Below are 14323 nucleotides of genomic sequence, written 5' to 3'. Positions count from 1 at the left end.
TATTTGTATTTTTTCTTCTTCAAAAAGCTACTGCCCATAGAAATAGTGTATGCTCATAGCGCATTTAATCAATTGCACGTCATGATATGATGTGTGTTCAATATATACGTACATATGCTTATGTTAGTAATCTTATGGTGTAATGTGTGTTGTGTACACCATTGTACTCCCAGTATTATTATATGTGGATATTGATGTGAACGTCTTATGTAAAAGATGAATGAAATTAATTTTTCTACATGTATGTGGTGTACTTATTACATGCCTGTAAACAGTGTGGTTTTGTGCTAGTAAACTGAACTGAACTGAACATGGTATCAAGGCCGGCCAGGAAATAACTAGAGATAAAACGATGAAAATCGCAACAACAAAAAACCCCCAAAAAACTCTAGAAAGCCTGTGTACATTGCCAGGTGCCGCTAGATGCAAGGTGCTGTGAACGGACCTCACAGTTAATTTGTATATTTTACATTATACAGTACGAATGAAAAATATAACATTTTATCATATTTAAAAGTTTCGTCTATCTCATGACGATCAGCGGCTAGAAGTGTATACCTGAATTACATTTCGAAAACCTGTTTTCTATTACTCATAATCTATTGGCTAATAATGGATCATTCCATTTTACAATGTGCTGTGTCATCAATCCAACATTTCCCGATATTACTAACGAAACGCGGAAAAATATGAATATCGCGCGTGCTCATTGGAAATTAGAACCGTCCAAAAGGATTCCAAAGGGACAAGTCGTGTACAAATCAAAAGACAACACTGTCCATCAATGGAAAGGAGCTGATGAGCAGCAATCACAACATCCCATGAAAAGGGAGATAATTGGAGAAGACGTGGTCCGATCGGGTGTTAATGAGATCATAGGAGAAGACGCGGTCCGATCGGGTGTTATGAGACTGAACTCTATGATTATGGATGTTGCCTATCACAGGCTCTTTAAACCAGCACGGGTCATGGATGATATTTCTTCCAAATCATGCCGCCAGTTCCTTAAGCTCAAATTTACAAACAAATGCCGTCAACATAAGCAACATTCTTCGTCATAAAAGGGTTCAGTTGTGTATTCCAACTTATTTCAAGTTCAAGTCTACACCCTGTATTTCCTACAGCTATACTTCTACTATTGCATCCAAACTTTTAAATTATAAACAAACTTTGTAGTGCCTAGATATAGACCATCTTATACGTAATCCACCAACGTGTTCTTCATCTTCTTTCAAATATAGTCCAGCTGGACATGTCATTACTGGTGATGTTGATATAGTTGAAAATGGGGACCTCAAATCACTTATTCTAAAAGGTCATAAATACAGAGAACCTCGGTCTTTTAATTGGCGACAGAACTTCATCTCTATTATGAATTCTGTCGAAGATTATTCCAGACGATGGGCTAAATATGAAAAAGAAGAACTTGGTACATTGTCAGAATGGGTTAAAAGCATAAGAGGAATATTAAAATCCCGCATTAGACATATTAAAACAAAAGTACGTACCACCAATCCTTCTGTGTTTAGTAAACCAGAAGTGATAATAGAATTAGATAGGTTACATGAGGAATATGTTTTCATTCCAGCTGACAAAGCTAGTAACAACATTGTCTTTGTTTGTAAGGCTCATTATTACAACTGTATTTTAAACGAACTCTGCATTAATACCACTTTTGGTAATCGTACTTATACTCCAATTGCCCTTTCAAAAGATGAAATTCTTCAAAACCATGCTTCAGATTTAGACACATTTAATATACCAGTCAATGGGTTGAATGACTATGAGTTACCGTACCTATACTGGATTCCTAAACTACATAAAAACCCTTACAAACAAAGATACATTGCTGGATTCATTAAGTGCTCTACCAAGCCCCTATCTTTGCTCCTCACGAAAATATTAACATCTGTGAAGGAGAAACTTCAAACTTACTGTGCGACTACATATGCCAGAAGTGGTGTTAATCAAATGAGGATTCTAAATTTTTTTTAGTAAACTTGAAATGGCAAAACTTTTCCAAAATCAATAATATCAAAACCTATGACTTTTCAACACTATACACGACCATTCCTCACGATAAATTAAAGACTAGACTTTTTGACAGCATAGACAGTTGCTTCTTCAACAAAAATGGAAAAAGGAAATATTCATATCTAGTGATCAGTCATCCAAAAACTTACTTTGTTAAACACCACTCGGATTCCACGCACAAGTACTCTGAAGTTGAAATAAAAATATGCTAGAGTTCCTCATTGACAATATCTTCGTGGTCTTTGGTGATCAGGTCTTCCAACAGTCTGTTGGAATTCCCATGGGCACGAATTGTGCTACTTTGTTAGCTGACCTGTTTTTATATTCATATGAAGCAGAATTTATTACAAAAAACTTCTACATGAGAAGAAACAATCTCTTGCTGTGGCCTTCAATTCGACAATTAGATACATCGACAACGTTTAGTCTATTAACAATAATAACTTTCATTCATATGTCGATTCGATATATCCCTGTGAGCTCGAAATAAAAGACACCACAGAGTCGTCCACTTCTGCTTCATACTTGTATATTTTATCGAAAGTAGACATTAAAGGCAAACTGACAACTCAACTGTATGACAAACGGGATGATTTCAGCTTCTCCATCGTCAACTTCCCATATTCATGTAGCAATATTCCATTATCAGCTGCACACGGTGTTTATATCTCTCAACTGATTCGATACGCAAGAGCTTGTTCTGCGTATAGTCAGTTTTTAAATCGAGGCAGGCTACTGACAAACAAGTTGATGGTACAGGGGTTTCAACAATCTCGATTGAAGTAAGTATTTCGCAAATTCTATGGTCGTTATAACGATCTAGTTCGTCAATACAACGTATCATTGGGTCATATGCTATCTGACGTGTTTCTTACCGATTGTTAGGCCGTTCTCGGCACACTGATTTTCACTACGGATAACTCCGTTTACCTGATCAGGGTACATGGCTTATGGCGGGTGTGACCGGTCGGCAGGGGATGCTTACTCCTCCTAGGCTCCTGATCCCAACTCTGGTGTGTCCAGGGGTCCGTGTTTGCCCAACTATCTATTTTGTATTGCTTGTAGGAGTTAGGAAATTGATCACTGTTCGTTATCTTCACTTTTCATCATAGGAGAAGAATCGGTCCGATAGGGTGTTAGGGAGATCATTGGACACGGTTCGATCGGTTGTTAGGGAGATCATTGGACACGGTCAGATCGGTTGTTAGGGAGATCATTGGACACGGTCAGATCGGGTGTTAGGGAGATTATTGGAGAAGATGCTGTCCGATCGGGTGTTAGGGAGATCTTTGGACACGGTCCGATCGGGCGTTAGGGAGATCTTTGCACACGGTCAGATCGGGTGTCGAGATAAGTTCGCTTGCTCTTCTCTTTCCTTTTTCTGTTGTCCATGGCTGGATCTTATGGGAACCAACAGAAGGAAAATAAAAGGACAACCAGTTGAACTTGATGTACCAGTTAAAGGACTGAGACTTAGCTGACGACCTTCGTCTCCTTTCAAAAGGTATTCTTGTTGAAACTAGCTATTGTAAAAGCAGGTCCTCATATAAGCAAAGGAAACACGTTATAGGAATGGACGGCAAAAAGTCAAAAGAAAATTGAAAACATCGCATCATTTACAAAGAAAAAATGGAGATAAAAAAGAAATCAAGAACTAAGGTAGGAATGCACTGTCTTACGATACAATACTGAAACATTGAACCTAGCAGGAACAGAGAGAAAGATTCAGAACTTAATCAACATATGTGCACCAATTAAGAAATAAAGTAAAGGGATAAGATTTTAAAGAAAAAAATAAAGATACGGATCTATGAGAAACAGCACAATTATCCACATTACTTAAGGACGTCAATGAAAATGGTTTGGTTACACATTTAAAAAAGAAAGAAATACCATCATTATCAAGTCTTGAAATGGAGACCACAGACCACAGTGTCAGGAGACAAAGTGAAGACTGACCACAGACCACAATGTCAGGAGACAGGGTGAAGACTGACCACAGACCACAATGTCAGGAGACAGGGTGAAGACTGACCACAGACCACAATGTCAGGAGACAGGGTGAAGACTGACCACAGACCACAGTGTCAGGAGACAAAGTGAAGACTGACGTTGATATGGAGACAAGTCCAAGAACAGAAAAAAAAGAACGACGAAAAGGAGGTTACACCTGGAGCTCCCCAAGTCCATCAACAAGCCATGAACAATCAGTCAGATGGAGAGGGGCTGTGGGTGGTGTATGCTCTACATGGAAGCAGAAAATGCTTTGAACAGTCAAATCTAGATGCGGAAGTAGATAAGACTTTAGTGAAATCTACACAGGGAAGAAGATAAAATTTAAGTCAAGAAATCAATATTCAAACCAGACTTTGAAGATATACCTCTCCTATTTAGATGGATTTTCAGTACACCTTAGTCATTTTTGTCACACGTTTATCTATATGCAGTTTGTACATTCCACAGCTACATCAGCTTTACTTTAACGTATTTCCAACTTTTCTTTGTATTGTACTTTTACTGTGGACGTTTTTCTAAAAAAAAAAATTCTGTTTAAGGTTTTCTGTTTGTTTTAAGGATCTTAGTCTATTTTTTCCAGATATGCCGAAGGTACAATCTAGCTGTAACTGCAACAGTTTTCATTAAAGATGTTCGCACCTGAGATTTGGAGCAATATCAAATTTTGGGAAGTGATTTCAACATTGAATGAGAATTAGGAGATTAAAACGAAAAACTGGGGTCGCAATGTTTTAAACATAACCTTTTTGCACTTAAGATGTATTCAATTAACTTGATTTGTCTGTTGGTGTCAACACAACATAAGCAACACAAATCAATCATTACATAAAATAGATACACAATCATGTCTTCTAACAATACAGATAAAAAGGTTTAATACTAGTAATGGAAATGAATAATGACCTTTTTGCACTTGAGATAGGAAAAAATTACGATAGTTTAAAAGAACATATTAGGAGTAATGTCAATTTCTAAAATTTCACATAATTTTCAAGGTCATGTCTTAAAGTTTAAAATGGAACTAAAAAAATTGGGAATTGGAGATCAAATCTAGGAATTATTGGCGAAAATACTGAATTTTTATACAAAATGTCGAGTAGATGAATTTAAACGTTTTTAAGAATCGGTGTTCTGTTTGAAAAAAAATCAGCAAAAATTAATGAATTACAACATTTGATCTAGTTCCAAGTCTTAACTACTTACAAATTATAAAACTGAAATACACGTATAGGAATATAAAAATAGAAGATATACTGGATGAAACAGATACTGTAATATTAATCATGCAGATTTAGAACTTTTGGATTAATCAATCCTTCCGCCACAAAACATAGTCCCTGCCAAACCCTTTCAAAATTTGAATTGACACAAAAAAATTCAACTGGATAGGGTTCAGTAATACATGTAGATGTGTAATATGTTTGCACCAAAGGGATCAGTATTGAACCTGTGAATATTTAGTTGTAGCATCCTGCGCAGTTGTGCTCAAAACCACAGAAGCTAACTTTCTTAAACATAGTTTAGGCACACATGTGTAGTACTTCATGTTTTGGACATGGGTATTTTGTGGTGATGTTCTGAAGAGATGAAGGTCCACAGCTGAAATTACTCCGTTTACCTATCAAGACATAGAGCTCACGGTGGGTGTGACCGGTCGACAGGGGATGATTGCACCTAATGCATCAAAAATGAGAACTACTCAGAGAAAATGAAATATTAACGGCAAACTAACAACTTCACTTTTTGACAAACGGGATGATTTCAACCTTCCCGTATTTATGTAGCAATATTCCATTATCACCTGCATAAGGTGTGTATATATTTCAACTGATTCTATACACAAAAGCTTGTTTTGCGTGTGATCAGTTTTTAAATCGAGGCAGGCTACTGACAAACAAGTTGTGATGGTGCAGGGATTTCAACAGTCTCGTTTAAAGTCAGCATTTCTCAAATTTTATGGTCGTTATAACGATCTATACTAGTTCGTCAATACAACGTATCATTGGGTCATATGCTATCTGACGCGTTTCTCAAATTCTATGGTCGTTATAACGATCTATACTAGTTTGCCAATACAACCTATCATTGGGTCAAATGCTGTCTGACGTGTTTCATACCGATTGTTAGGCCGTTCTTTGCCACTTATGTTGACTACAGACAACTCTGTTTACCTGATCAAGATATAGGCATAAGCATCCCTCTTAGACACATGGTTCCACCTCTGGTATATCCAGGGGTCCGTGTTTGCTCAACTCTTTATTTTGTATTGCTAATAGGAGTTATGAGATTGATCACTGTTCGTTATCTTCACCTTTCATTCAGATGATTTTGAAAGGTTATAAGTCTCAAGCACAAAATTACATATGGATGCACTGGAAATCAGACTCTGCAATGATAAACCAGCTGGACGAGAAAGACCAGAACATTCTAAGCTTAAAACTACATCATTGTTTTGACGATAACAGCAATGTATTCAAAGTCGCTGGAAAATCTACTCCAAATAGCCAAGGAAAACTGCGAGTCACATTGAATGTTACCTCTAATATCAAAGAAATTAACCGCCGCGGTGGCCGAGTGGTTAGAGCGTTCGCCCCGCATGTGGAAGGCCGGGGTTCGAATTCCGACCGCGACAGACATAAGTCGTTAAAACAGGTAGTGACAGTTCCATCGCCAAACGCTCGGCATCAGATGTGGATGTCAAGGGTCCTCGGAGATGACCTTAAAAACGGATGACCCGTGTCACAGTAGGTGTGGCACGCTAAAGAACCCCCACTGCTCAATGGCTGTAAACGCTGAGCAATCAGCATAGGCCTAACTTTGAAGTTTTGGTGACGTCTATATATGAGTAAAAAATTCTCGAGTGAGACGTTAAGCAAGATACAATCAATCAATCAATCAAAGAAATTAACCCCGAAAAGCTCTTATCTCAGTACAAAGTAAACCAATAACGGCTTACACTCCGTAAGAAACTGTAAATGAAATTCGGAATTTAACAGTCCCCAGACGTTTTTGTTTTACATATGCTAACAAATGAGTTCCAAAATAAAACTCCAAATACAAGTGTAGAGGAGATAACAGATCTTATACATGATGGAGAGCCAAATTTAATAACAGTAATTTCCCTAGTAATTACAAGGAAGGATTCGATTGACTACAACACCAAAAGACAGTCACAGCCATGCTGAAGCGCTGAAGGAAGATAACCTTGTAATTTTTAATGTTTGTTTTGTTTGTTTGTTTCGATGTTTTCTGCCACACTTAACAATTTTTCAGTTATCTGGTGACGCCCAGTTTTTATTGGTGGAAGAGAGAACCCAGATACAATGCACCTGGGAAGAGACCACCGACCTTCCGAAAGTAAACTGGGAAACTTTCTCACTTACCGGCGCGAGCGGGATTGGAACCCGCGCCGACAGAGGTGAGAGGCCGTGTGATTTTGAGCGCAATAACCACTCGGCCACGGAGCCCCTGTAATTTTTAATGACAACAGTAATACATGGTGTATAGACATGATAAAGGAGAAGAAATACCGAGATTTATTGAAACTAGAGATAATGGAGAGGAAATGCTCGCATCTAAAATCCATAGTTCAATTGATGCTGCCTTGAAATTATTCCGTCTTTTATCCCAATAAGGGTGAGGGAAGCGACGTGGACAACGTGATTTCCAGTGGTAAATACAAAGCCAGGATTGTGTTAGTAATTATTATTGTTACGACGTCAATACAACACGTGTCAAAGAGCACTTTGTAAGAAATAAAGATACTACTACAATCATATTGTACATAGAGTTGGCTCCATAGGAACATCGAATTTCTAATTACAATGTCATCCTTGATTGAAATAGATTACCCGTTCATATATATATTAGGATCAGAAAATTGTTTAAAGATGATGTAAAATCTCATTAGCACTGTCTGGAAGAAAATGATATTTATTACTGAATGAACTTGGTTTTATTTTTGAATTGTCATGTAAACAGTAGATGTAAGTGTTTATTATGAATGATGTTATCCAGGCAATTTAGTTATCTTATTTGACATAAATTTTCCAAGAAGTTGACATAATATTTTGAAATGAAGTATAAAGATTGTTTACAAGATTAAGGGACGTACTCATCGGAAATAAGTCATTTAATTGGCTTTTATGGGTTATCCCGGGCACTGTTTTAAATCTGATAAAATTATCCTTTACAGAATGTTTATCTACATACAACAATGTATCATAAGTTTCATATCTTTCATAAATTGTCACCTGAAAATGAAGAAAAAAGGTCTTTATTTTAAAATCTTTGAAATTGACAATAGTTGGGAAACTTATTATGCATGTGTTTCAAGCTGCAAAATCTGAAACACACATCAAATTAAACTCATTTAAGTTCAATTTTACAGAAAATATTTTCAAATACAAATGTTACACAAGACAGGGATATGCTTTATACCCTTCATTAAATGCGTAAAGTTAAAAAAGATTAAACACGATCACATATGGCAGCAAATTGCTTAATTCAGGGGGTCGCTAAAGCGATCTTGACTGCAATACTAAAGAATAAATTTATAGATCTGATAAACATTCTTTAACAGAATTCAGTTACCATCTCATTTGACTGCATTGCCCTATTTTTTCAAAGATGTACATGTACAAAAATACTGATTTGGTGATAACAGGATGCTGAGAGTATGGCCTACCCTGTTGTGGCCCACAGAGGCAAATATGATTGGTTCACCATCCTTAGTGTTCTTGTTAACATCTATTCCAAATATGGGCTGCCCATGATCCTCCTGTTATTCATAATTAATCGTCTAATTCATTTCTATATCATTCATTACTTAAATAGTAAGTATTAAGGCAAATAAACTTGTTTAAAAAATGACATCTCAATCATTTTATACAATTGCCAACGGAATTTATCACGAGGTAGAAAAGTGAGAAAACATGTATAAATTAAATAAACTAGACCTTCACAAAGTTTGTACACTTGAACTGTAGTTTAGGTCTCCATTTCTTGCTACGACCCCTCCCCTTTCGACCCCCTACTCCCTGGGTCGGTGTGTCACTTCTGGTAGAGGCATCTTCCATTATGGTACTGGCAGTAGACGAGATGTCATCCTGTAATGGAGGAAAGTGTGAAATGCAATTGTGCATACTGTAATGTAAAAGACTTATATAACTATTGCACTTTCCATAGAACTTTTTAAAAAATAATTTATTCGGTTTTTGTCATATGTACATACATATACCTCTCACACTGATTCATTCATTCTTTAATAGAATTATCAAATCTGTGGTTACTTGCTGTACAAAAATAGAAAAACAAAAACAAAAGAGAGAGAAAAATAAAATAATGGAAAAAACAACAACACCCAACCAACCCCCCAACAAACACAAGTGAAAAGTAGCTAGTATAAAACAAATCAATCAAAAATAAACTTCCATCTGGTCCACATTTTATCAAAGCTGTACATTTTAAACTTTTAGATTGCAGCATATTTTTCCACATGGTATTTTAACCTTAGATAACATAATAATCCAACCAGGTTTGGTTCTTTATTCTGCATTAAACAAGTAAATATGTATTGTTTGACATATAAGATTATAAAATTAAAATTGATAACTTTTTTATTAAAAGACAATGGAAATTTACCTAATATGATATTGGACACATTAAAACCAACTCTTTCTGAAGTCTTTCTGTATATATGAAGACTCAGCTCACTCCACAATGTTTGGATTATATCACATGAAGTGAAATATGTATCATTGTTTCTACATTTTTTGTACCGGACAGCAGTCATATGTTTTAACATTAACTTTTTAAGATAATACCCAACAGGAAGAATTCTATGTAAACACCAGAGGTGGGATCAGATGCCTAGGAGGAGTAAGCATCCCCTGTCGATATCTACAAAAATGTATGTGGAAATATTTGAATATTGTACATTTTACATTTTAATCATCCTAAAAGAACTTGAACTTAAGTACAATCTAAAAAAATTCGAAAAACTAGATTGAACTTCATTTCATTTCCACTTGAAGTCTGTGGTCATTTAATTCATTCACACTTGTTGACAAATTTCTATACATCTGTATTTACTGTTCACTTTCTCAGTTTCCTAATATTACACACACGTGTTTTCATCTCTCTCTCTACGTTTGAACTTAACAAGGTTAATTTACGGTATGACACTGACCCATACAGCCAATGAAATACAAGCTTATTGCTATAAACTCAATATAGGGGCCTGAGTAAGTATCAGTATGAACAGCAAGCTTTCCTGATCCTCAAAACCTAACATGTAAATGTAATACATTCTCTGCAATTAAGAACCTTAAACGAATCCCAAATTATGGTACTAAACTCACTGCTGCCCGTAACACCGAGAAAAGTTATCTTCCTTTGTCGAATACTTGATAACTTACCTGTAAATATTTGACATAATGAAAATTCATCAAAGTTTGAAATGTTTTTATACAGAGTTTTAGAGAACAAGATACGATTATAATTTACTGATTATAAAGTTTCCCAAATGAAGTACTGGCTCTATAAAAGTGGATTTTTCTAAGTACTATTATTTTCCTCGCTTGACAAAATCCAAGCCAATTTTAACTTCATTTAAAAAATGTAGATCATGAAGACTTTGACATCTTTGAAAAAATCCCCCTTTTTCCTTCAGTAAACCTGGTGTCACTTGACCTTGATCCTAGTAAGTCCCAACATCCTCTCATTAATGTTGATGATTCCATGTCTCTATCAGTCCCGGTTGTAAAGTTATACAAGTTTTTATAATCAAGGTCAAAGGTCAAGGTCACTGGAGATACTAGTTTGTAGGTCACTACTTCCTTTTATCATTTCTGAAGATTCCATATCTCTATCAGTCCCAGTTCTAAAGTTATACCAGATTTATTTTCACAGTCAAGGTCACTGGAGTCACATGACCTTGATATCAATTTGTAGATCCCATCATCATTTCATTATTTCTGAAGATCCCATCTCAGACCTAGTTCTTAAGTAATACTAAGTTTACAACCTAAGGTCAGAGGTCAAAGTCACTGGAGTCACTTCACATTGGTAGTAGTTTGTAGATCTCATAATCTTCTTATCATTTCTGAAGATCCAATGTCTCTATCAATTTATATGACTTTGAATGTTCAAGGTCAGAGGTCAAGGTCATCGAAATCATTTGACCTTGATAAACATTTGTAGATCTCACCATCCTTGGTGTTAGGTCGATCCGTCCCTAGTCCCATTGTCGATCCGGCCCATTTTGCTAAGTTGATCTGCCCCCCCCCCCCCCCAAATCTTTTTATCAAAGATATAATAAATTATAAAGGAAGACCAAAAGAGACCTGAAGGAAATCAGTGCAGAAAGAAATGAAAGAGAACAGATGGACATGGGGTAAGGTCCAGAGATGGACACAAGACATTCAAGCATGGAAGTCTCAGACTTGTAACGGCCTTACATGTATGTGCTGATTAACACGAAGAGGATATGAAGTAAATACATGTAATAAATGATTAATGACTTAAGAAAAAAGGGAAGTTTTTGCATGCATATTTTAACACAATTTAGCAGAGATATTACAAAACAAATTTTAGGTCTCTGAAGTTAGATATTATAATTAAATAACTGTCGGATTTAGGTATGTAAATAAAATTGTTTATACAACAATTAGACTTTATAATTTTGTTTGAAGTGCGATAATCAGTATGATTGTCTATGAAAAAGTGTGCTAATTGTGAAAGCATCGTTATTTAAGTTTATACAGCAATCAATTTAAAATTGTGTCCATTAATCGAACATTGTGAAAATACCTTAGTTAAAACTGTCAGAGTTTAGTTCATAACGGCTTTGTTTTACGATCTTTGATCATTAATTGCAAGAATAACACCTTTTATTGAACACCAAATAATTAACTCTGCATCCAAGCTTAACCTTAAACTATTAAAAGTTATATAAAGAAAACTCCAGAAGTTCAAAGAATTGCTCAAAGTTTAGGAATATTTTTTGATCTACCGATACCAAGGATATGTAAGCCGATCTTCAAAATGGTCCGTCATTAAACCTGTTCAGTACTGTAAATAACATTTAGAAAAATAGTTCATAAACGTAGTAATTATTTTTTCTGGGGGCCAAATCGACCTAAGGACGGATTAACTAGGGGACGGATAGTCTAGGGAAGGTAATGGGACGAATCGACTAAGGGACGGATTGTCTAGATATCACCATTCTTTCATCATTTCGGAAGATCTCATATCTCTATCAGACCTGGTTTTAAATAATACCAATTTTATTTTCTAAGGTCAGAGGTCAAGGTCACTGGAGTTGATTGGCCTTGATACTAGTTTGTAGATCTTCTCATCCTCTTATCATATCTGAAGGTCCCATATCTCCTAAAAAGCTCACTTGAGCTTTTATCTTAGATAAGCTAAAAAAAAAATAATAATAATAAAGTGGTAGTCTCAAAATATTAACACATTTAATCACTGACCACTTAGGCCCTACCCTGATTCCAAACCCCCCACCCTTGGGATCAGGAAATTAAAATTTTTTGGTAAAGGGCTACCAGTGCTCATTCTAAATATCTATTAACATGGACAAAACGTAGTTTCCATTTACTAGTAGTATCAATTGCATTAAGAAAATGTTGTTTTTTTTTTGTTTTTTTTTTTTATAAAAAAATGTTTTACACAAAAAAAAAACAACCTGTAATATATCAAGTTTGGCCCCACCCTGAAGAATCTCTACACCGGCGATCATGAAATTAACAATTTTTGTAGAGGCCTTCCTGCTGACACATGACTATACATCTAGTTTTTCTTGTAGATGTGCAGTTGTAGAGAAGATGATTTTTGAAAATCAATAAATTTTTGTTTTAAGTTTTTCCCCACACTCCCAAGGCCCCAGGGGTGCAGGGGTCCTGAAATTTACAAATATTCAATTTGTCCCAAAGATGATACCAAATCTGAAAAGAACTGGAATGTTAGTTATGATTGTTTTGGGTGGTTTTGTTGTTGTTGTTACTATTTTCCACCACACTCAACAGTTTTTCAGTTGTCTGGTGGTACCCAGTTTTTAAGAGAGAACCATAGATACAATGTACCTGGGAAGAGACCGGCACGAGCAGGATTCGAACCCACGCCGACCAGAGGTGAGAGGCCATGTGATTTTGAGCGCGATGCTCTAACCACTCGGCCATGGATGTTAATTAACGAATGATGACGGATGCTGACTAATTGCAATAAGTCACCTGAGTTTAGTTAGGCGATCTAAAAATTATAAACAATGAAACATAAAAGGTTTATGGAATAGATGATTTAAAAAAATTGTTTTACACGAAAATGTGTTCTTCTTTAATATTACTTTCAAGTTAAAACATAAGTAAATAAGTCATTTAGAAAAAAAATCGTACAGTAACAGACGCTACAGATCATCAAATGTTGCAGTGGTATGAAGTATCAAAATAGTAATTACTTAAGATGACTTATCTCCCTTACTTGATGACATCAAAAAGAGGCCAGCTTGACGCCAAAGTGTATTTGTTTATACTAACAACTGCGGGTTTTAGCCACCAAAATGCTCAATGTGCTAGCCTAGCATTCAACTTAAATTGAAGATGAATAGATCTAACTTTATATGTTGAAAGTTGCATTATCAGGACCCCCCCCCCCTTTTTTTTTTTTTAAAAGAATGTCCATAGAAAATGGTGGAGCGATATTGATATTACAAGTTTATAGATTAAGTGAATTACACCAATTTTTACAGTCATGCAAGAGTTAGGGGGAGGATTTTTTTTCTAATGAAGCACAAATTTACACCTCGGTTTCCTTACTGAGTGCAGAATCCAAAAAAAAAAAGAAGTTACATGTTATGTAAAGTGATATTAAATTATTCTTCACATAGCTAGTCCCTAATGTCACAAATTTTATTGTAAAAAAAATGTTAAGTAGCCAGTTATATCTTAGACTATCATTATATTCACCTGTTAAACTAAAATAGCTGCACACGATACACGTACATGTAAAAATCCTAATGAAAATAAATTCAAAATACGGCACTCGCAATGTTTGTAAATTCTGATCTGGCTATGAATTAAATCTGAGTCGGGATGGGATTTAGGGATGTACATGTAGAAACTAAAGGGGGATAGGATGGAGTGGGGTACCCCCTTTTGTTAGTCAACTTTCAACTTGAACTTTCTCCCCCTTTTGAAAATAAAAATGCTGCTGCTTGTCTGCATGGGGTTAGAAATGTTGCAGGCAATAACTACATTTC

Source organism: Ostrea edulis, chromosome 3 (genome assembly GCF_947568905.1).
Source record: "Ostrea edulis chromosome 3, xbOstEdul1.1, whole genome shotgun sequence".
NCBI classification, from domain to species: Eukaryota; Metazoa; Mollusca; class Bivalvia; order Ostreida; family Ostreidae; genus Ostrea; species Ostrea edulis.
This window is presented reverse-complemented; position numbering follows the sequence as displayed.